Below are 25,106 nucleotides of genomic sequence, written 5' to 3'. Positions count from 1 at the left end.
CCTCCCTCTCTCTCTCGTTCTCGCCCCTGTCTCTCTCTCTTTCCCGTGCTGCGATCTCCCTCCCTCTCTTGCCCCCTCTGTTTGCCCCCTCGCGTTCCCTCTCTCAACTCCATTCCTCTCTCCTCTCTCTCTCTCTCTCTCTCTCACTCAGGGAGGGAGAGAGCGAAGAGTGGAGGCAGGTGGAGAAACCGGGATTGGGGGTGTGTGTGATAGAGACGGGGGAATGAGTGAGAGTGAAAAGGAGAGGTGTTGAGAAGGAAAGATTATGCAGAGATAGAGAGGGAGCGCAATGAGTAGAAAGGGTAGGGGAGAAGAAATAGGAAGTCCAGGTTGGAGTGGGTGGACAGAGGGAGATAAAAACAAAGCTCCTGAGATCAGGCGCGGTGCCCTCCCCTTCCCTGAGGACCAGAACTTGGGGCTGAGTCTGTCTCTCTCCAGCTCAACTTCTCCAACACAAAGACACACAACAACATCGGTCACTCTGCTGCTCGGCACGCTTTAATTAACATTTTTATTGTTTACAAATGGCAGTGATGGATACAGTCAGTGGGATGGTGCCTTTTCTCACTGGCCCCTGAGTTTTGAGAAACATTGAAATGTTTCCCTGTAACCCCCCAGTGGAATAAGGATGGACAAACCAGCGCTACCCTCAGTCTGTTACCATAGTGACAGGCTGCTCCATCGCTGAAACACTGAACTGAAATGAGAAAATCCCGGATGGTGTGATTAATGAGGGAATTTGATGGATGGATGGATTTGGGTGAAGGGATATTTCAGCACATTCTTCAGCTGCTGCCTGAACTTAGTCTGGGTCACGGCATAAATCGCGGTGTTTGTGCAGCAACTGAGGAGCTGCAGCATGAAGCCCAATTCCTGCACAAAGCGATGGAGATACACAGGGGTATACACAATCATCCACATCCGGTACCATATAGAATACAGCATGAATGTTGACCATAACAGGATGAAATTGGCCGAGATCACAAACAGTAAAATGATGGATTTTTTTCGGTTTCTCATTTCTCTGTCAGTCTGAGCGTCCCCATTGGTGTGAGCACGGAGTCTCCTGCGGGCTCTGCTGGTCACTAAAATGTGTCTGACGGTGAGAACATTGAGCAGCAAAATCAGGAGAAATGGGACACCAGGGGTTAGAATGTAGTGCAGGAAGTCGATTGTGACCCAGACACTGGAGTATACAACAGCGAGTGTTACATCACAAAACCAGGGGGTGTTCCCCAGCCAATACCGAGCCGTGAGCATAAAATACCAGAAAATGTTCTTTAAACAGCTCAGCACAGTCACTGTTCCCAAAACCACAGCCGCCGTTTTCTCACTGCAATATTTACTTTTCAGCTTCTGGCAACAAATGGCCACAAACCGATCAAAGGTGAAAGTGACGGTGAACCAGACAGAGCAGTCAGTGGCTGCATAAAGCAGGATGGCGTGGATATTACACACGGGGACGGAGTCCTTCAGGAAATAAAACTGTTCCCGATAAACAATGGGAATGTGTCTCAGGATCAGGTCGAGGATAATGACCAGGAGATCCGCCGCTGCCATGGCCCCCAGGTAACGTCTGACACATGGAGACAATCCACAATCTTTATAAAGCAGGACATAGATGGTAACTACGTTAACTGTGAGGAAGGAAAACAAAACCATTATCCATCAACCTGGAGGCAAAGGGACCCGTTTGATTGGGAACCCAGTGAGATTTTCAAATGTGTCCCTTTATTCAATGATTTATTAAAATAATTGGAGCTGTAATAACAAATGGGAAGGTTGGAATTACTTACAAAAATGTGACATAAACCACAAGAAACCCTCCCTCCCCAAACACACAGAGACACATCCAAAAGGACAGATGGTTTCTAGAACATTCCCACACACTCGATCACTCGAGAGCGACAGAGGTCACTCCTTCCCAGTTCCTAATGGAGCATGCAAACGTTGCTGTCCTGAAGGATTCTCTCCCAGTTTCCTGAAGACAAACGGAATGTGGGAATTTCCTGTATTTTGATCTAAATTGTGGTCGATCCTGTGTCGTGGAGAAATGTAAACACAGGGAAAACGTATTCACCCCTTTAACTGCCTGAGAGCCCTTCAGAACAGTGTCTCCTTCTCCCTGGAACGGGATCTCTTCCCTCGGGATCTTATCGTCTGTTCAATTCACTGACGTCTGGCCGTTCACAAACAATGTCAGGGACAGAACGTTCCGGGGAATGACAGTTTTAGAATGTCAGGGACAGAACCTTCCGGAGAATGTCAGTTATAGAATGTCGGGGACAGAACATTCCGGGTAACCCCTTGACCTGTCCATCACCTTTCGGGGAAGCCCTTGACCTGTCCATCACCTTTCCCCCCTACCCACCCCACCAACATGATGTACTGTGGCTGGACACACTGTAACATTAATGGGGTGAGAGACGGAGGGTCCAATCACAGGAATGGGAACTAAAGGCATTGCCAGATCAGCTGAAATGTTTAAATATACCACATTCTCAATCCACCTCACAGAACCAGCCCACACACCATACACCCAGAGGAGATATCTGTTCACCGTGGAACACAGTGTAGACCAGGCCAGTGTACTGCTCAGTACAACCCAGCAATCTGTCCAGATTCATACATTACACTGGTCAATACAATCCAACGATCTGTACAGAGTGGAATACTGCACAGACCACAGCAGTGCATTGAGCTATAAAACCAGACCATATATCTGTCCAGCACGGGGAGCTGTGCAGACCAAAGCAGTGCATTGATCTATAAACCTGGACTAGATGTCTGTCCAGCACCGAGAGCAGTGCAGACCACACCCGTGCATTGATCTATCAACCCACACTGGATATCTGTCCAGCACGTGGAGCTGTGTAGACCAAAGTAGGGCACTAATGTGTGAACCTGAAACAAATATCCATCCAGCGTGGGGCGCTGCACAGACCACATTATTGCAGTATCTATAAACCTCAACGAGAATGACTGACCAGCACAGCGATCTGTGCACTGATCACCCGTGAATTAATTTGCAAACTTGGAGCAGTTACCCTCCCAGCATGTAGGGCTGTGTACACCACCCCAGTGCATTGATCTGTAACCCAGGAGCAGTTACCCTCCCAGCATGTAGGAATGTGTACACTACCCCAGTGCATTGATCTGTAAACCAGGAGCAGTTACCCTCCCAGCATGTAGGACTGTGTACACCACCACAGTGCATTGATCTGTAACCCAGGAGCAGTTACCCTCCCAGCATGTCGGACTGTGTACACCACCACAGTGCATTGATCTGTAAACCAGGAGCAGTTACCCTCCCAGCATGTATCCCACCCCAGTGCAATGCTCAGTAACACTGTGTTAGATCACTGCCCAGCGTGGGGAAACTTGCAGCCCATGCTGGAAGTGACAGCTCCCGCCCATTTACAGCTCCATATCTCCATTGTGCCCTGACAAGGGGGTGCTGTGGGTGTGAACATCACTGACAGGGAGAGATTGCGGGGAAATCAGTTTAAATATCACCACATGGGAGGGGTTTGTGAAATAGACAGAGATGGGGAGACTGAGAGACAGTGTCATGGAAGGATGCGTTCCTAGGTTTCAGAATGCTGAAAGGTAGAAACTTCGATATAATTCTGTAACATGAGCCTGTCTCCCCAGGAAAGATGGGAGAATGTGATATTGGTGTGAGGTCAGATGATGGAGAGTTTTGAATAAGCATTTGCTCTACAGCTTTGTAAATGGAGTCCTTCATGGCTGGAGGTACACACCATCACCCAGATGCCGCTGGATATTCCGTGATCCCTGACACTGGTGCCATCTTTAAAAACCCAATGGGCACACGATTGAGCTTTCTCAGCTTGGAGCTGCCCTGCATAGTTTACCCCGAGCATGGCAGATAAGGGACAATTACACCACGGCTTGTCACCAGGGGCACGGAGGTCCTGGTGGATGGGCTAGTACAGAGGGGGACCATTCTCTTCCCAGAGGCCCCACACCACCAGAACCACCGAGTATGGTCTGAGCTCCCCACCCAGCTCAGTGCAGTATCTGCGGTCTGAAGAAATGTCCAGCAACACAGGACAAGCATCAATAACTTTTCCCCACTCTGTCAGGATAAGGGTCACCATATACTCTCTGCTCCCTCACACTCACTGTACATCTGTTATAGCACCGACCCCCGAACAAGGCTCATACTCCACCACTCTCACTGTCTCATGCTGCACCTTCTCTCTCTCTCTCTCTCTCTCTCTCTCTCTCTCTCTCTCTCTCCCTCTCTCTTCCCCCCCCCCACCTCCACTTCACCCCCACACTAATAACACTGCATGGATACAACACTGTGGACTGACTCCCTCCGGACACCTCACCATGACCCCCTCCCCACCTACACAAGCACTAACAGCAGGGCCACCCATTCCCACCCTCACTCCCTCCCCTTCTCCCATTCCAGGAGGAACAGCCTGGAATATGACAAAAAGCACCAAGCTGGGGGGTGGAGTGCCAGAAATCCGTTCCCTCACCCCCCCCCCTCCCCCTGCCATTTGGGGAGGACCCTGGTATGAGCCGGAGAGGACAGGGGCACCTCCTGTGGAGATTCTGAAACATCCACGTCCCACCGACCGAGTGAGGAGCAATGTTCAGCGAAGGGCAATTCTCACTTTAAACCCACTGGCAGCTCGGTTTTCCCGAGCACAACTTAGAAGCCGTGGCCCGGATGGCATCTCCCTTTTGTGTCAAGCTGGTACAAATGGTATCCCCACGGTCTCGGTGGGCAGAAGGGTGAGCTCACAACACATCGTCACCACCACCTCCCAGGAAGGGAACATGGAGGCTCCCTCCTACACCTCCCCCTATAAACAGTTCAGATACTGAAACTAATCTGTGATAGTTACTGCTCTCCTCACTTGTCCTGACATCTTCAACAATCTGTGCTCATATACACGCAGCGCCCTCTGTCCCTGCATCCAGTTTATAATGGTACAGCCTGTTTTATATTGTCTTTCATTTTCTCGCCTTCCAAAGTGCATCACCTGACACTGCTGTGCATTGATCCCCAGCTGCCATACACCTGAACACTACACCAACGTGTGATTGTCCTGTTAGAGTTCCACACTGTCCTCCATAGACTTTACAATTCTTCCAGGTTTGATGCCATCTACAAACATTGAGATTGTTATAGCGTCACAGTTCCCATGCAACAACTGAAATTGTGCAACACTCACTCGTGTGAGCAAGTGAAATACCGCTATATTCCCACGGACAGAGTTGAGTAATAACATAATGTCAATGGAGCAAGAAAAATCCTGATACAAATCCAGACGGAGTGAATGAAATATTGACAAACCATAGAGAAGAGAATTCTAGATTGGCTCCAAGTTTCTGTATTGACATCAGGGTATTAATGTCATGAAGTCGAAAGTGTGTATGTACCTTTAAGAGAGAGGGAAAGCTGTTCTGAACTGAGAGCGTCCAGGCACCTGTGATATGAGAGGATGGCAGACCCAGAGTGTGAAGGGCAACTGAAAATATGTCACATTTGTCTGTGAAATAGATCCCTGAGATGGTTGCTCCTTGGACAACAATTCGAATTTTACCAATCAGTTTAAAAAGGATACTAAAACCAAATCAAGTTTGAATGTATTGGTTTTTGGAAGTTGAACCAATGAGATGATCCAACGTTGTGCATATTAAAAATGCAGGCATGTAGAAAATTGCAGACAGAGTAAATGCCATCAACACCGATCCAAGAGATTAGGAAACACTCTCTATCAAAGGTACCTTTTCATATGGAACATATTCGCAGTAAAAAGAAAGGAGATGACCCAGGGAGATCATTGGCCACAAGAAGACACACAAACAACTGCTGCTGTGTGATTTTGAAATTAAATGAGTGCAATTTTAATAAGTGTCTTATTGAAACAGTATATCATAATAGAGTTGGAGTGGGGTAATAAGCAGTTAAGAGAAACGGGGTCTCAGATTTCAGAATGCTTGATGTAAAATGTTCACTTTCAGAGTTAAAAAATAAATTGATGTTTTATGTAAACAGTGGAATTTGGGAGTTCTCTGTCATTCATATTTTAACAGTTTACGAGGCAAATTCAGCATTTCTTTATGTTTAGTTTAAATTACCAAATGAGATTCATGCAGTGTCCTAACCATTCCCGTGTGTGTATCTGTGTTTCTCTCTGTGGGGCAGGTCTGGCAGTCTCTGTGGTGCTTAAAATAATGCAATGCCACCCTCTGGTGGCCGCCGCACGCCACTGCACCGGCATGAGCAGAGGGTGAAAACCAACAGAGATCCATTTAGAGAGAGGGAGGGAGAGGGCAGCTGCTCACAGCACCATCCAAACTGATGTCTTATCCATGGACTGATCTAAATGTCCGTTAAACGTTGTAACTGTCCCTGCTTTCACCACTTGCTCTGGGAGCCCATTCCACACATAAGCCAGATTCTGACTAAAATAATTACCTCTCATGACTTCTGCAAATCTTTTTCCTCACACCTTAAAATATCCTTCAGTTTTGAATCCCCAACTGTAGGGAAAAGACATCAGCCCTTCACCTTATCTGTACCCCTAATTATTTTATAAACCTTTGTAAAGTTACCCCTTAATCTCATACTCTCCATTGAAAAGAGTCTCACTCTATCCAGCCTCTCCTTATAGCTCACTCCCTCCATTCCCAACAACATCCAAGTTAATGTCTGCTCAATCCTCTCCAGCTGAATAATATCAAGGTCAGTAATATCAAAGTGAATAATCAAGGTATTTTCTATTGGTGGGGAGACCAAAACTAGACTGTACAGGTTTAAGGTGCGAGGAGAACACTTAAAAGTGACCTAAGGGGCATCTTTTTCACCCAGAGGGTGGTGTGCCTATGGAGTGAGCGGGCAGCGTGACCAGACTGGACACAGTATTCCAGAGGAGGCCTCATCAATGTCCTGTACAAACTCAACATAATGTCCCAATTCCAATACTCAAAGTTCTGACCAATGAAGACAAGTGTGTAAACCACCTCCTTAACCATACTATCTATCTGAGATGCAAATTTTAACCTGACGGCCTAGGTCTCTGTTCTCCAACACTGTCAAAGACCCTACTTTTAATTGTATAGGTCCTGCTCTTGTTTGATTTACCAAATCCAATACCTCACATTTATCCAAACTAAACTACATCTGCCACCCCTCAGCCCAGTGTGTGATATTACCACCTCCTCACTCTCCCCATTTAAATTATCATCCCCGTCTCCAAAATGCCTGCACAGTCCGGCCTTGAGTTTCACAAAGACCTTGAGCTTGGTTTGCCTTGTATGGTTAGAGGGAGGAGGGACAGATTGCAGACACTGTCAATGGGGAGGAGAGGCTGGACAATAATCAGCGACCTAGTGTCATTTCATGGTTTTAGGAAGAGGGCAGTTGAACGTTTGAGGTGTGTAATAGTAATCGGTGTTTTGGGACCAGAAATTGTGCTTTTTCGTTGTCTGTGGTGTTGAGTGATAAAAATCTATTCGAGACCCTTCATTGGGCAGACTGTGACTGCAGGATTTCTTTCTTTAATATTGTAGATTACAGATAATAGCGATTGAAGATGATCATAGTTAATTTCGATGGCACAGCACGTACACTCAATATCCTACAGTTTAGACAAATATCTTGCATTTGTTTCACAATACAAAGTGTTTTGTGTAGTTCAGTAATGGGAACCTGATTATAATAAATCCACACTGAGCTGAAAGCTGGCACTTAAAATATGGCCCAAGTCTGGGTATGGTAGTGTAGTGGGTAATGTCCCTGCCTCTGAGACAGAACTCTGGAGTTGATTTTAATTCCTGAACTTGTGTGGTAGTGTTCCTAGCACTGGGCAAGTAGGACTGGATTCAAGTCCTGCCTGTTGCAGAGGTATGTCCCAGCATGTCAGAACAGGCTGATGAACAAACACACAGGAGAATAATGTTACAGCTTTATGGGTATTGCTGAGTGGTGCTAGTGTCCCTACCTCCGAGCACAAAGTCCTCGATGTAAATCCCACAGAAGTGTCTCAGGATACATCTGAACAAACTGATTAAACTGGTTGTAGAATTGTGACCTGATGGAGAAAGAATTGTCAGAATTGAATTTCAGAATTTAGGCCCGGAATGACTGAAATCACAGCTATTCGTGTTGATTGGAGTCACATCTTGCAGCAGTAGAGGTTTATAAAATCAGCATAGTCATGGATAGGATGAGTATTTCGGGTTTTCCCCCAGGTTAGGGGCGTTCAAAACTAGAGGGCGTTGGATGAAAGTGAGAGGGGAAAGGTTTTGAAGAGGCCTAAGAGGAACCTTTTCACGCAGAGGGTGGTGTGCATATGAAATGAGCTGCCAGAGGAAGTGGAGGAGGTTGGTAAAACTGCAGCATGTAAAAGGCATCTGGGTACTGACAGGCCTGCCGAGCTTTACCAGCAATTTCAGTATTTCTTTTAAAAAATGCATTCATTTTAACACAGGTATTCTAAATACATTAAATATTTTATTTTTTAATGATGCAGGGGCATATAAACATATTTTAAAATTGACCAAGACTATTTTCTACTGAGGGTATGGCTCTGTGCGAGATGGCAACAATGATGCATCGACATGGAACAGGGAATGTGAGAGACATAGTTTGGATAATGTACAAGGAGACCTCACATTGTCCAGATTGGGAGAGGATGACATTATTGTGTGATTCAACTCAGAGAGGGAGAAAATGTAATTTCCTGAGAAGGAATGGCCTATTACACACTCTATCTCCCTCATTATTCCTCATCACAGCAATGTGTTTGAGCTAAAAAAAAAAACACCGATACGGTCATCATTAAATTTCTCATTTTTAAAGAATTCATGCAGTGTTGAAACAGGCCCTTCGGCCCAACAAGTCCATACCAAACTTCCTTGCCTTGCCCGTTCCCTGAGATTTACTTCTGACTAATGCACCTAACCTAGAAATGCCTGAATACGACAGACAACTTAGCATGACCAATCCACCTAATGAACACAGTGGAGCACCTATTAGAAGCTCACGTAGTCAAAGGGAGAATGTACAGACCCCACACAGATAGTCGCCCTAGGCTGGAATAGAACCCCTGTTCCTAGTGCTGTGAGGTAGCAGTGCTAACCACTGAGCCACCGTGCTACCCTTTGGGTAATGGCTGACCAGGATTTATTGGAAACTTCTGACTGCCTAAGGCAAAGGGAATTCAACCAAATCCAACTGTCCCAGGATGAAATCCCATTGCTAGCAGCTTGTGTGAGTAGAATATCTTCAGAAGCAGAATCACATTTTGGACAATCTCTCAATTTTTCCTTTTGTCCTAAGTTACACTAATATTTGGACAAAGTTCTTTCAACTTCAAATTGCAGAGATTGTGTTTGTGTGTCTCAGTGGTTTAAACAGGGAAATATTGATTATATATTTGCAATACCCAAACAGATTGCCATTCATATTTCCATCATAGTTGGAGTAACATTGCTCTGGTTCATAAACGTGCTATTTGAGCAGATTAAAGACACTAGCCTGACTTGTTCCTAAAACTGACCCTGACCCAGTCTAAGACCTTTATCATCGGCCATATCAATACCTGGTTACATCTAACATTTGTTGTGAGCAGTGGAGGTGTGGGACCAGAAAGGGAAACAGTGACCCCAAAATGTCGAGGAACTGTAGACCGCTGAGCCTGATGTCAGTGGTGGGTAAGTTGTTGGAGGGGATTCCGAGGGATAGCATTTACATACATTTGGGAAGGCAAGGGCTGATCAGGGTAGACAACGTGTCTTTTTGCATGGGAAATCATGTCGCATTAATTTGGTTGAGTTTTATGAAGAGGTAAAAAAGAAGATTAATGAAGGCAATTTGACAGACATTGTCTACATGGACTTCAGCAATGTGTTCATAACATTCCATTTGGTAGACAGATTAAATGTTCGGTCACATGGGACACAGAAGAAGCTAGTCGCAATTGGCTTGAAGGAAGAGGGATATTTTAGAGCCTAGAGGCTTGTGACCAGCAGTGTTGGCATGTTGCATCTGTACACTGTGTTGGTAAGGCCATTTTAAGAAAACTGCATACAATGCGGTTGTCTGCAGAAAAGATTTACACAGATGTCCCAGGGAGAGGTTGATTAGGTTGAGGTGTTTCTCTCTGGACTGGCAGAGGCTGAAGGGTGACATTATAGATGTTTATAAAATCCTCAGGGGAATGGATATTCTGAACAGCCACGTCCTGCTCTCCAGGGTAGGGGAGACCAGATTCAGAGGCATAAGTTGAAGGGGAGAGGGCGAATGATTTAGAAGGGACCTGAAGATAAATGTTTCACACAGAGAGTGGTGTGTGTACAGAAAGTGCTGTCAGAGGAAGTGCTGAAGGCGGTTACAATCACACATTTAAAAAGTATCTGAAAGAGGAGGGATATTGGACAAATGATGGCAAATGGGACTGGATCAGATTTGATATCTGATCGGAGTGAACAGGTTGGACTAACGGGTCTGTTTCCGTTCTGCATGACTCTCTGATTCTATAAGAGGGATGATGAAAAATTCTAAAATGACATTTCAAGTCGGAATTCTCTTCACTGGAAGTTTATCGTGCCTCTATGTTCACATTGATTGAAAGCTGCATTACTAAATATTTCACAAAGAAGTGAGTCACGGATATTGGGATACAGACAGGAAAGTGGGGCTGAGTCCACAACCTGATCAGCCACAATCGTAGTTCCTGGTGGAGAAGGCTCAAAGTATCTAATGAACCACTCCTGCTCCTCAGTCCCATATTTCTGTGTTCCACTCAGCCCCACATACCTGCTAAACAGGGGCAGTTGGAGGCCACTTACTCCTATATTCTGGTGCACAGAAACAGATGAGACCATTCTGCCTCTCAAGACTGTCACACACGCTTTGAAGTGATTTGGGAAATTTAATTGGAAAATCCAGGTACAGGTATGAAAGAGGCCCCTCATCTCTCTTCACAGAGCTTCCCCCCTCTGCAACTTGTGCTTCATTTGTTGGCCATGCTGTAAACGCAGATTGACTCTGAATACAACCCATATACTCACCAGAGATGGCTCACAAAATTATCTGGTCTCCCTGACTGCAATATTCAGTAATTGCACAATTATGACAAAAACACCCACTAACTCTCCAAAAACAAAATGTGAGAACATCAGAAACAGGGACAGGACGCTCACGCCCCAAGCCTGCCTTCCCCTTCACTAAGATCATGACTGATCTGCTCTTGGTCTGAAATCCTCTTTCAAACCCAATTCATCATCGCCCCCAACTCTCTGTCAGGTCAATATCCATCTACCTCTTCTTCAAATACTTTCAGTCATCTTGCTCCCTAACGTTCTTGAGAAGAGAAGCCCTCACATTCAATAATGAAGAAAACACGTGTTGTTCCTATACCATGGCCGATTGATATGGACAAAAGTGGTTGGCTCAAGGGTTCAGGTAAAAATGACTGACCCTGAAATCAAGGCAGTGGTTGGATTTTGTTGACATCAAGGAGCTAAACAAAACTGGATTTAATTGGAATCAATCTAAACTGTCCAGTGTTTGGGGTCAAACATGGCACAAAGGAAGATGTTCACCATCTCAGTCCTGGGTCACCTCTGTGGGAGATCCTCAGGGTAGCTTCCTCTTCACAAACAGCTTCAGCTGCTTCATCAATGTCTCCCCGCCCCCACCCTCCCCACCATAAGATCAGAAGTGGGGATGGTCACTGAACATTCCACAATGTTCAGAACACTTGTCACCCGTCAGCTCCTGAACTGGTCTTTGTCCATGTGCAGCAAGACTCAGACACCACTCAGGTTTGTTCTGTTAAATGGTCTGTAACATTCATGTAACAGCACTGCCTGGCACTGCACATTGCCACAGTGAAATAGAGGTAAAAGCAATGACTGCAGATGCTGGAAAGCAAATACTGGATTAGTGGTGCTGGAAGAGCACAGTAGTTCAGGCAGCATCCAACGAGCAGCGAATTCGACGTTTCGGGCAAAAGCCCTTCATCAGGAATAAAGGCAGTGAGCCTGCAGCATGGAGAGATAAGCTAGAGGAGGGTGGGGGTGGGAGAGAGTAGCATAGAGTACAATGGGTGAGTGGGGGAGGAGATGAAGGTGATAGGTCAAGGAGGAGAGGGTGGAGTGGATAGGTGAAAAAGGAGATAGGAAGGTACGACAAGTCCAGACAAGTCAAGGAGACAGTGCTGAGCTGGAACTTTGAAACTAGGATGAGGTTGGGGAAGGGGAAATCAGGAAGCTGTTGAAGTCCACATTGATGCCCTGGGGTTGAAGTGTTCCGAGGCGGAAGATGAGGCGTTCTTCTTCCAGCCGTCTGGTGGTGAGAGAGCGGCGGTGAAGGAGGCCCAGGACCTCCATGTCCTCGGCAGAGTGGGAGGGGGAGTTGAAATGTTGGGCCACAGGGCGGTTTGGTTGATTGGTGCGGGTGTCTCAGAGATATTCCCTAAAGCGCTCTGCTAGGAGGCGCCCAGTCTCCCCAATGTAGAGGAGACCACATCGGGAGCAACGGATACAATAAATGATATTAGTGGATGTGCAGGTAAAACTTTGATGGATGTGGAAGGCTCCTTTAGGGCCTTGGATAGAGGTGAGGGAGGAGGTATGGGCACAGGTTTTACAGTTCCTGCGGTGGCAGGGGAAAGTGCCAGGATTGGAGGGTGGGTTGTAGGGGGGCGTGGACCTGACCAGGTAGTCACGGAGGGAACGGTCTTTGTGGAAGGCGGAAAGGGGTGGGGAGGGAAATATATCCCTGGTGGTTGGGTCTATTTGGAGGTGGCGGAAATATCGGCGGATGATTTGGTTTATGCGAAGGTTTGTAGGGTGGAAGGTGAGCACCAGGGGCGTTCTGTCCTTGTTCCAGTTGGAGGGGTGGGGTTTGAGGGCAGAGGTGCGGGATGTGGACGAGATGCGTTGGAGGGCATCTTTAACCACGTGGGAAGGGAAATTGCGGTCTCCAAAGAAGGAGGCCATCTGGTGTGTTCTATGGTTGAACTGGTCCTCCTGGGAGCAGATACGACGGAGGCGGAGAAATTTGGAATACGGGATGACGTTTTTGCAAGAGGTAGGGTGGGAATCCAGGTAGCTGTGGGAGTCGGTGGGTTTGTAAAAAATATCAGTGTCGAATCATTCATCACTAATGGAGATGGAGATGTCCAGGAAGGGGAGCGAGGTGTCAGAGATGGTCCAGGTAAATTTAAGGTCAGGGTGGAATGTGTTGGTCAATTGATGAATTGCTCAACCTCCTCGCGGGAGCATGAGGTGGCGCCAATGCAGTCATCAATATAGCGGAGGAAGAGGTGGGGAGTGGTGCCGGTGTAATTACGGAAGATCAACTGTTCTACATAGCCAACAAAGAGACAGGCATAGCTGGGGCCCATACGTGTGCCCATGGCTACGCCTTTGGTCTGGAGGAGGTGGGTGGATTCAAAGGTGAAATTGTTAAGGGTGAGGACCAATTCGGCCAAACGAATGAGAGTGTCGGTGGAAGGTTACTGTTGGGGACGTCTGGAGAGGAAAAAACGGAGGGCTTGGAGGCCCTGGTCATGGCGGATGGAGGTGTAGAGGGATTGGATATCCATGGTGAAGATGAGGTGTTGGGGGCCGGGGAAACGGAAGTCTTGGAGGAGGTGGAGGGCGTGGGTGCTGTCTCGAACGTATGTGGGGAGTTTCTGAACTAGGGGGGATAGGACAGTGTCGAGGTAGGTAGATATGAGTTCAGTGGGGCAGTAGCATGCTGAGACAATGGGTCGACCAGGGTGGTCAGGCATGTGGATCTTGGGAAGGAGGTAGAACCGGGCAGTGCGGGTTCCTGGACTATGAGGCTGGAAGCTGTGGGTGGGAGATCTCCTGAGGTGATGAGGTTCTGTATGGTCTGGGAGATGATGTTTTGGTGATGGGGGGGTGGGGTCATGGTCGAGGGGGCAGTAGGAAGAGGTGTCCTTGAGTTGGCGTTTAGCTTCAGCGGTGTGGAGGTCAGTGCGCCAGACTACCACTGCGCCCCCTTTATCCACTGGCTTAATGGTGAGGTTGGGATTGGAGCAGAGGGATTGGAGGGCTGCGCGTTGTGAGGGTGAGAGGTTGGAGTGGTGGAGCGGGATCGACAGGTTGAGGGGGTTAATGTCCCGGCGGCAGTTGGAAATGAAGAGTTCGAGGGCAGGTAATTGGCCAGCGCGGGGTGTCCAGGTGGATGCAGTGTGTTGGAGCTGTGCGAAGGGGTCCTCGGAAGGTGGGCGGGAGTCCTGATTGTGAAAGTAAGCTCGGAGGCGGAGGCGACGGAAGAATTGTTCGATGTCACGGCGTGTATTAAATTCATTGATGCGTGGATGTAGGGGGATGAAGGTGAGTCCTTTGCTGAGGACTGATCGTTCGTCCTCAGTGAGTGGGAGATCTGGGGGGATGGTGAAATGAAAACTTGACAGGGCCGGGAGCTGGGATCTGGTGTGGGTGTGGAGCTGGGAGTGGGTCTGAGCCACCCCTGGAGTGGGTATGATGGTGGGGGGAATGGGGGTGGAGGCATGAGTAGGGGTAATGTTCCCCTCGGGGTTAGGGGGTGGGGATAGTGACAGTGGAGACTGTGTGGGGCATGTCAGCAGAATGCAGGTGAGTGGCACTGGTGGGGGCGGAAGTGGTGATGATCATGACAGTAGGGGTGGCGGAAGTCACTGAGCGTGTGGCATCAGCGATGATGTGAGGGCCGGAAGTGGCTGTGGGAGTGGCCATGATGGGGGCGGAAGTGACATCATCACTCAGCGTGGGGGTGGTAGCTGCATCAGCCGCATGGCTAATGGCGTTTCCGAGGCCAGGGGAAGCTTCTGGAAAGTTTGAGGAGCGCTGGTTATGGAGGTGGGTGGATAAAAGTTTGTTATACTTACAGTTTTTGATGTTTGAGATGGAGTTGAAATACTGTTTATTGAGAGTATGAATTCTCCTGAGGATGTAGTACAGAGTGGGTCCTTTGCAATTCTGAGAGAGTGTGGCCCTCAGCTGAGGCAGGGCTGACTGGAGAATAGAGTTCATTCAGCAGCTCATGCTGGTTTCACAGAAATATGAGGAAGTCATTCAGCCCATTGACAGTATTAGAGTAGAACAGGGACAGCCCATTCAGTGCCTCCAGCCTATTACTCAGGAAGAGACGGAGTCTAGTATGATGGACCACCAGAGCCCCTTGAAAATATTTGAAGGCGGTAGCCTTGACTCTAGTGTTTTCGTATTTTAAAGGAAATGCAAACTGTCTGTTCCAGATGAAATGCGAGTGGTCAAACAACTCGGTGTGAAGCAAACACCATTTATTTAAACACGGAAGATAAAATGAAACCAAAGAAAGAGGAATTTAGAATAACGCAATTCTATTGGACAAGTTAACAGAATAATAGATCGTGGAGCGATTACTAATGAAGTGTTCCAATATAGGAAAATCGCATAAACACAGCCGTTGGCCAAAAGGAATATTCAAACACAGAATGTCACAAACATTTCTCCAATCCAAGAATTAAAAACAGCAGCAAGAGAAAATTCAGAGAGAGCAGAAGCCAGGAGACATTCACTGAAACTTCCAACTCTGTGTAGACCCCAATATTTTCTGATGTTGCTGAGAAACCAAAACCCAGTGATCCTAATCTGTGAGAGTTAGCCACACCCATTCAAGGCGCATTAAAATAAACACAAGGCCTCCCTCGCTGTTTACCCAGTGGTTTTAACTAGCCAGCTCGATCAATCTCTCTGTTAAAAGAAACCAGGACAAAATGACCTCTTAACGTTGCACCATCACACACTTGTCAGCACATCGAGCTGTCAAACAGGAACCAGGGGTAACCCAATCTGGCCCTTGGCCATGTCCAACCGGACAAGGAAGGAGTCATTCAGTCCTTTAAGTCAATTACACATAAACAGCATGAGGCCATTCAGTCAGTTGAGCCACTTATATAGAAACAGTCGGAGGCCATTCCCACCTCAATGCACGGGGGCAGAATAGGGTAATTGATGCTGAACCTAATGAATGGCTTCTGCCCAAAACGTCGACTCTCCTGCTGTGCTTTTCCATCAAACTAGTGTCTACTCTGATCTCCAGCATGGGCAGTCCTCACTGTCTCCTAATTGATGCTCTAACATGATGAACAATTGGAGTAGAGGCTGCACAGACAGACTGCTCCACGTTGTACCTCGTCGCTCCGTTGCTCATGATACACACGTGGGACTTTAACGAGGTTTACCTGCAGTGAGGCGGTAAGCCAAATGTCTTGCGTGAAGTCTCAAGAAGGCATCGTCCATCTCCGAGGTGACAGCCTGCTGTTCTCTGTGAAAGGTGGAAGCTGGTGGGAATGGCTACCTGTTTCAGATGGAAGATATTGTGGTTGCTATTGGGGATTGGAAACAACATAACGTTCAGTACAGGTTCACAACGCCGATTACTTACAGATTAGATTACTTACAGTGTGAAAACAGGCCCTTCAGCGCAACAACTCCACACCAACCCGCCGAAACGCAACCCACACAGACCCATTCCCCTACATTTACCCCTTCACGACTACTACGGGCAATTTAACTTGACCAATTCACCTAAATGCACATTTTTGGACTATGGGAGGAAAGCGGAGCACCTGGAGGAAACCCACGCAGACATGGGGCAAATGTGCCAACTCCACACAGAGTGGCCTGAGGTAGGAATTGAATCCGGGTCTCATGGCGCTGTGCGGTAGCAGTGCTAACCACTGTGCCACCGTGCTGACTTCGTATTCATGAGCAGAGAGTTAATTAAGGCATATAAACTATTAGGAAAGTCACGTTAGACTGATGAATGGACTCTCTAAGTTCTCATGTAACAATCCATCAATGTTCTTCAGCTTGACACACAGATTGCCCCTTTGGTTTCTAATGGATACTAACTGTTTGCTGATTATTCTGTTCTACTTGTCCGTGTAGAATATCGCGGGATTTTGTCAGATCTCGCCTACTTGTACTTCTCAATATCCCTCTGTTATTCAGTCACCGCTATGTTTCTATGTTTCACTGCAATCACCTCTGATGTTTTGAAACTCGAGATCACAGGCTGAGTTTCCACATCAGACAATCTTGCCATTTTAGGGATTAATCTGGATAATAATTTTAGGGATTAATCTTTATGATACATTTTGCAGTCCTTTTATCATCTGAGATTGGGACTCTGAACGATACACAATGATCTAAGTTTAGTCTCATCAACACTTGATACAACTGGTTCACTGCATCCTCTGTATTCCAATTACATTCGCAAGAATGAAAAACTAATTTGTATTTTCCATTTGCATATGTTCTTCCTACTACCTCTCGCTTTAACTTTTCTTATGAGCTTACACTGTGAGTTCTTAAAAAAGAGCTCCTCAATATCCAACTCCACGTTACCCGTTGGTTCTTCATTGTCTAAGTCTCCAAGAATCATCTTCAAACCACTCCCAAAAATGTTTGCCACTTCTGCTTTTCCTTCCATCGATACATTATCATACTCCCCAGTTATGTTGTTACCTTCTAACTATCCAGTAGCATGTTCTTTGTAATCGAGTTCAACAGACACCCGACTGCGGATGACAAGTTAACTGGTTTGTAGTTCACCACTCTCCATCTTCATCCTTTCATAAACTGTTGGATAATATTTATAACCTTTGCCTTATCCAGATTTCGGGAATGGGTCGGAAAATAAAGTGAAAATCCGCAATGCAATCACCTTGTCTATTGCTGCTTCCACTGAAATTCTTGTATGAAGTACATGTAGTTGGTCAGATTTATAAATACTCAATCCAGCTTTCTTTTCAAAGATAACCCCAACACTGATAACAATGACCTTAAACTTTACTTACACAAGTCCCAGGGTCACTTGGTATTTCTGGGAGAATTTCTGGATTTTCTTCCATAAAGATAGACACAAAGAAACTGTTCCTTTTCCCTGTGATTTCTCTGTTCTCTGTAATAAATTATCCTGAACGCACACCAACTGTTCCACATTTGACGTTGATTTTTTTTTCATACATTGATAGACGCTTTTTAGCAGTCTTTATGTTTTTGTTTCGTTTGCACGCTTTTTCTCTTTTTGACTTTCTTCGCAGTTTCTTGGTCATCCTTTGCTGGGTCCTACAATTCACTGAATCCACTGGCTTACTGCAACACTTGACATTTTTCGAAGCTTTTCGAAGGTTGGAGTGGGATCAGGTGGATTAGGGGAAATTGGGAAATGGGGAAATCCACTGTGATCCCCTGTGGTTGGAAGGTCCCAAGACAGAAGATGAGGCTTTCTTCCTCCAGGCTTCTGGTTGTTCTGGTTTGGCAATGGAGCAGGTCTAGGACCCTCATGTCCTTGGCAGAGTGGGAAGTGGAGTTAAAGTACTCATCCAAAAGGCGATGCATTTGTTCAGTGTGGCTGTCCAAGAGATGTTCTCTGAAATGATCCACAAGTTGACCTCCTGCCTCGCCAATGTAGAGAAGACCACATTATGTTTAATGGATGCAGCAGATGAGGCGTTCTGTCTACCTTAATCACCTATCACTTTCAAACTCACCTTCATCTACCTATCGCAATCCGAGCTACCTCCCCCCTGCCGCACCCCCTTCACATTTATCTCCCAGCCCCCTTGGCCTAGAAGATTCACTCCTGATGAAGGGCTTATGCCCTAAACATCGATTTATCTGATCTTAGTATGCTGCCTAACTGTGCTTTTCCAGCAATACACTCTTCAACTCTGATCTCCAGTATCTGTAGTCCCCACTTTCTCCTCACACCTTCATGGTTTGCATGACTCAGATTTAAAACGGTTACTTCAAATAAAACAAAAACTATCGTGTACTCATACAGCATAAAATAAAAACCAATAGATTTTGGGCACTGTTCCCAAAAAGTCCTTTCCAGCAAAAGTTTCAATTAGCTCTTCTGATCACTCAACACCAATTCCTAAATAACCTGATCTCCAGCTCAGTGCTCGACATAATGTTAATGTAAACCATCTCACACGTGGTCATGAAATCCATTTTCCCAGCATTAGCATTCAATTGGGTTAACACAGTTTAGATATAACACAAACAATACATTATTACTGCAGTACTCACAAATGTGCTATCTCATTTCCTGTTTTATAACATGTTCAACATTTGTATTGCAGCTTTCACTTTGATATATAATTCGCAACAATGTTTGCTCCTCCTTGCTGTTTTTGCACTCCACCTTACTAGATTCTGTGGAATCGGTGCGACGTGGGCTCTGGGGAGATTAATGGTGGATATCATCTCGCTACATCGTTTATGATCTTCTGAAACTTTAATTTCTCCAGATCTCCCGTTATGCTGATGGAGTAGAGAAGGACAATGATACTCCAACAATACTCTGTATTCCCCCAGAGAGCTGAGACACTCTAAGCTGGGTGAGAACCTTACAGCAAGCTGGTAAAGTGTTGCTGCTGCTGTACAGGGTCTTAGTGAGATCACATCTGGAGTAGTGTGAACAGATTTAATCTCTTCAATGAAGAAAGGATGTTTTAAATTGGACGCAACTCAGAGATGGTTCCCTCAACTCATTCCTTCAATGCAGCTGCCAGCTTATAATGAAAGAATAATCAGGTTGACCCAGTAGCCATTGGAGTTTACAAAAATTAAAGATGATCTTATTTGAACATAGATGACAGAAGGATTCAACAAGTGAAGTGAATTACACATATAGTGGAGGAATCCATTCCGTTCTCCAGCCTGTTACACAGGAACAACAGGAGGATATCCAGGTCTTCGGAACTTTACACCAAAACAGGATGGGACTATTCAGCCCCTGGAGCCTGATATACACTTACAGAAGAAGGCCAATCAGCCACTCGAGCCTATGCTGCACCAGTATCCTGTTAAACAGCAATAGGATCAGTCCATTCAGCCTCCTCAAGTCTGTAACATAGGAACTGGAAGAGGTCACACAGTGACTGGAGATTGTTACGCTGGAATAACAGGAGGCCATTCAGACCCACTGAGCCTATTGCAAGGGAATTGGATAAGGATAAAAACTATCTGAGACTTCTTTCATGAGAAAGGAAGAGGTAATTTAGACACGTGAATTGTTGTATGGGAAGAAGAGAAGACCAGTCACTCCCTCGGTCCCATCACCTGGATACATGAGGAGACCCTTCAGTAATTTCAGCTGTTATGGAGAAGTATGAGAAGACCCATCAGACCCTCAAAGTTAGACATCAACAGGAAGATTCCATAATCTCCCAATCCTCTAAAGCGTCAAAAGGAGGAGGTCATTCTGGCCTTGGAGATGACAACATGGGAACACCAGAAAGACGTCAGCCCATCGAGTTTGTACACCAGCAGGATGATGCGCCCATTCAGTCACACATGGCTCTTACTCAGCAATTGGAGCAGATCTCTTAAAGCCTTGTGCCCATTAAACAGGAATTCAAAGAAAACGTGAAGGTTTTCGGAAGGGAAGAACTTATAATAATGGTATACATTAGGGAGTAAAGTGTAACAATAAACTATTGTAATTTAAGGCAAATTATTAGAATCCATTGTTCAGGACATTTGCAAACTTCAACCACAATTTGTCAGAGTCGACATGGTTTTACGAAGGCTAAATCGTGTTTCAATTGTTTGCTTGAGTTATTTGAAGATGTCACAAACAAGGTGGAGCGTGGGAATCCTGGAGATGGAACATATCTGGTCTTCCTGAAGGCATCGGATATGTCGCTTCTCCAAAGAGTAAGTGGTAAGGTCAGACATCACGGGTTTAGGAGCAATTTATTAGCTTGGCTGGAGGATTGGTTAACCAACAAAATGGAGTCAAATGGAATAAATGCGTCATTTTCTTTTGGCAAATGAAATTTGTGGGGTGCCAGTGATTTCAGTACTCATGCCTCAACCATTTGCGATCGATGGTATTACTGTACTCGGTTGATGGGATAGAAAATGCAGTGCCACATTTTCAGATGACACTAACATCGATGGGAAATTACTTCGGAATGATTATGCAAGAGATTTTAAAACTATATGGATAGGTTGGGTGAATGGGCCAACATTTGGCAAGGAAAATTACAGTGAATAAATATGGGGCTATTCAAGTTGGCCAGTACAATAGAAAGACAAATTATTATCTAAATGGAGAGAAAGTTCAAAGTACTTGGGTGCAGAGGGATCTGGGTGTCTGCTTGCATATCACAGAAAACCTGCCTGCGGGTACTGCAAGTAATGAGAAATGCAAGCATAATTTCAGTGTTTATTTATAAAAGGATAGAGTAGAAAGGTAGGGAGTGTTGGTGTAGCTATGCAAGGCATTAGTGAGGCTGCAACTGGAGTACAGTTTGGGTGTCCTGCAGAATGAGGCATTTCCATTGGAGGCAATTCAGAAGAGCTTCATTAGGTTGATTCCATATTTGAAGTGTTTGTCTTATGAAGAGAAATTGAACAGATATACAGATGCTGAGTTTGGTGATGTCGCTGTTGTAAGCTAGAAATTAAATTATCAAGAGATGGTGGTAAGTCTGCAAATAGATTCAGAGAGGTAAAGATAATAGATAACAGTTTGGCAGGTGGAATTTAGCATGATACAACCTGTCATTTCATTTACAGGAATAATGGAAAGCAATATGTTACTGAAATGGAGAGGGATTACAGGAGCTAATGATACTGTTCACTCAGATCCGTTCAGACATGGGCGGTTTTGCTCCATCCCTGATCGTATGCTCCCAGACACTGCAAGTGAACTTATTGCTCTCCGTACACATGGAATACTTTGATGTGGTTGATAAGTGGTGGGGATGGTGTTTTGAAACGTGCATCAAGGGGACGGCCTTTATCCAAAATACATTGATTTCTTTCTACGTGGAGACCCAATGACGATGAAAATGGCTGACTGCTTCTGAATGAAGAGGCCGTGATTGCTGCCAGGACAGTGGGTATTCAACAACATGATGCATTGTGATGGGCACACTGTGACATTAATAGAGAGAGAGAGAGCTCCTTCAGTTCCTCCACCTCTCCCCATTGGCATGGGTACTCTGCATATGCTCTGTAAACCCTCGGGAATCCCACTATACTGGATACACACGGCAGCTCCCTGCTGTCGGAGAAACAATCTATGTACCTCATCCACTATATATATCCTCCTTCACCGAATAGTGACATTGATGTTGACATCCTGGGAAATGATGGATATGTCACCTAGTCCTGCCTGGAAAGTTCTGGATCAAAGAAGCTGAATTAAACTGTGACCTTCACAGCCATTGGCAGCACCATCCTCCTCCTGGTGCGAAGCTGCAGGTCGTGTTGAAGGAGGTGACACCGCTCTATGACCAGCTCCTTGTTCAGTCAGGGCCCCTCACACTCCCCTCCTGGGTTAAGTGGAGCTTGGGAAGCTGTTCCTGGAAAACCCGGGGTGATATATCAGATCCCTTTCCCCGCACACACACTCACTGCATGGTTTCAGAGCTCCCCTCACTGCAGCCTTTGCTCCATTTGTTGATCATGTCACAGACCCAGATGCTGTAACTACGGTCCCCATGCTCCATTCAGAGTTGGGTCCCCAAATCCTCAGGTCTCACTGAATGTCTGAGGCAGCTCATAGCACTACCTCCAGCAAACCATCCCCAGCTCCCCGACTAAACTTTCAATTACAGGAGCCAGTCAGAAACCCCTCTGCTACAAGTATTGTGGACCAGTCCAGATCCCCCCAAAATATTTTTAAAAGACCGTTTAGACACAAACCTTTCCTTATTTTGAATATAGATGTGTAGTGTGCGTTCCAGATATGTTGCGACTGGTCAAACCACTCGACATTAAGCAAAATATAATCTATTAAAATGCTTTTGTTAAAATACAAACAAAGAAAGAACATTTTGGGATAGCTTATATGTTGGAACACTTACACAAACATAGATACCATACTTTCTTGGATTACACCGCTTGGCACAAATACAGATCCTTACAGCAGTTTCCCAATCCAGGAGCAAACAACATCAACAGAGATTTCAGAGAGAAAAGCAGCTGGGGATCATGTATTGAAACGTCCAACCCTTCGAGGATCTCCAACAGCTTCTGAATGCAGCAGTTAAAAAAAAACGAGAAAACCTGGTCTGGAAGAGCTGGCTACTGCCCTTCCATTGTTAGCACCGTTTTAATGAAACTTAAAGGCTTTCTCAGTTATTTACTTAAACTGTTTTCAGACAGCAGTTCTGTACCTCTGCATTTAAAACCTTTGTTCAAAAAAAAATCCAAGAGAAAATAACCTTTTTACAGTGATAGTATCCTCACAACTCCACCTTTAATAAAATAATCGATCAATATACAATGGTTGATTCATTTTAGACCTCTTAGACTTCCTTTGTTAGTAGTGTGCAATGCATATATATATATATATATATATATATATATATATATATATATATAACATTGACTCTGGGCATACAAATATTCACAACTAGATTCGATTTCAATCATTATATCTTGCCACAGAATGCCTTGGTCTTTCTTCATCCAAGTCTCCACAACGTGCCAAAATTTAAGTTTTCTCGCCCTCTCACCTGCATAATTTCAAATTGAATGGCAGCAATAATAAGCTCAATCGAAACAGAGTGGTATTTTCCTCCCTAAACTTCTCCAAAATTTTAAGGGTTCACGATCAGTGATAAAGATTTGTCTCATGTATGTTATTGGCAATGTAAATGCTGAAATGTTGTAACGTCAACACGAAGCTCAAGGCCTCCTTCCCCATTGTGGAATAAATCTGTTGATGTTTCCACTGGACACTCCAACCACACATTACATAATGGAGCACTTCTCATCTCTCCAACATTCCTTCTGAATGACATAGCTCCTCACGTCTCAGCATAAAAGGATTACATGCTTCTGTATCTCTTAATGCTGTAACCCCTTTACCTGCTACTCCTGGCCTTTGCCAGTATAGCTTACTTTCACAGGTATATATTTTAAGATCTCGCACATTCTTCTCCATCCCTTACAGAAACCAAACTTTGATTTGTGAACCAAATCATCATCATCAGCCATTTCAGCATCTAATCTTGCCATTGTAACTGCTCTACCACACGAGTTCTCAGGAAGTGCAGGAAGTGAATTGTTGAACTTCTCCAAAATAAGAATCTCTCTAACAGTGTCATAGCTTTTCTCTCTTTTTAATACCCTTACCCACTATTCAAAATTACTTTGTTTTATCCTTTCAAACTCAATGTGAGTTTAACCAGGGACCGTTTTTTAAGATTCCTGAAATGCTGTCTGTCGGCTTCTGGCACGAGCTCATATACACTTTAGATGGCTTTCTTTACCACCCCATACTGGCCAGATACCTCCTCCAAAAGGGATGCAAATGCCTATCAGCTTTGTTTGGATCAACGAAATCCACATGGTCACTAGACACTGCATTGGTTTAGCCACTTTCTCAAATGAAATTCAAAAGGCTTCCGCATCCTTCTCATCAAATTTAGATAATGCCTGGATGTATTTAAACAGAACCTCATTAGGCCATTGGCTACTACAGGGTTGTTCAACCTCACTATCCTCCTCATCCTGCCGACCGTCTACCTTGATCTCCGCCTTCTATGTCAACGTTCCTCTCGAATTGCTAACATTTGAAGTTGGAACTCTCTGCTTTTCTTCTCTCCTTTACTCTCTTCCTTCTTCATTTCCTTTTCTTTTATTTCTACTTTTCATCATAATTCAAACTGTTTCAATTCCTTCTCATGTTCAAAGTGCCTCATTTGAAATTGAATTCTAGCCATTTCGAAAGTGTCTGATGGCGGTTCCATCAAATGTAATTGCCGAGCTATAGCTGGAATTATCTCTCATTTTCGCACAGACAAACGCACTCCCAACTCCACCTTGTCTGTTAATTCCGACAGCTTTGCCTTCATTACCTTTTGTAAAACCCCCAACTTCATTTCTTTCACACCCAGAAAACTCTCAGTGACTGAAAGAATCTTTATGCGCAAAACACTGTTTAATCCAACTGAATTCAACATCCGGAACAAAAGACACTAACAGCTACCATACGCAACCTTTGAACCCAATAGTCTCCCGGTGCATAATCTCCAGTGTCTGCATGAGTTTATTCTGGATTCTCTGGTTTC

The sequence above is a fragment of the Chiloscyllium punctatum genome, chromosome 18 (genome assembly GCF_047496795.1).
Source record: "Chiloscyllium punctatum isolate Juve2018m chromosome 18, sChiPun1.3, whole genome shotgun sequence".
Lineage (NCBI taxonomy): Eukaryota > Metazoa > Chordata > Chondrichthyes > Orectolobiformes > Hemiscylliidae > Chiloscyllium > Chiloscyllium punctatum.
The sequence above is the reverse complement of the archived record's forward strand: the minus strand, read 5'-3'. Positions refer to the sequence as shown.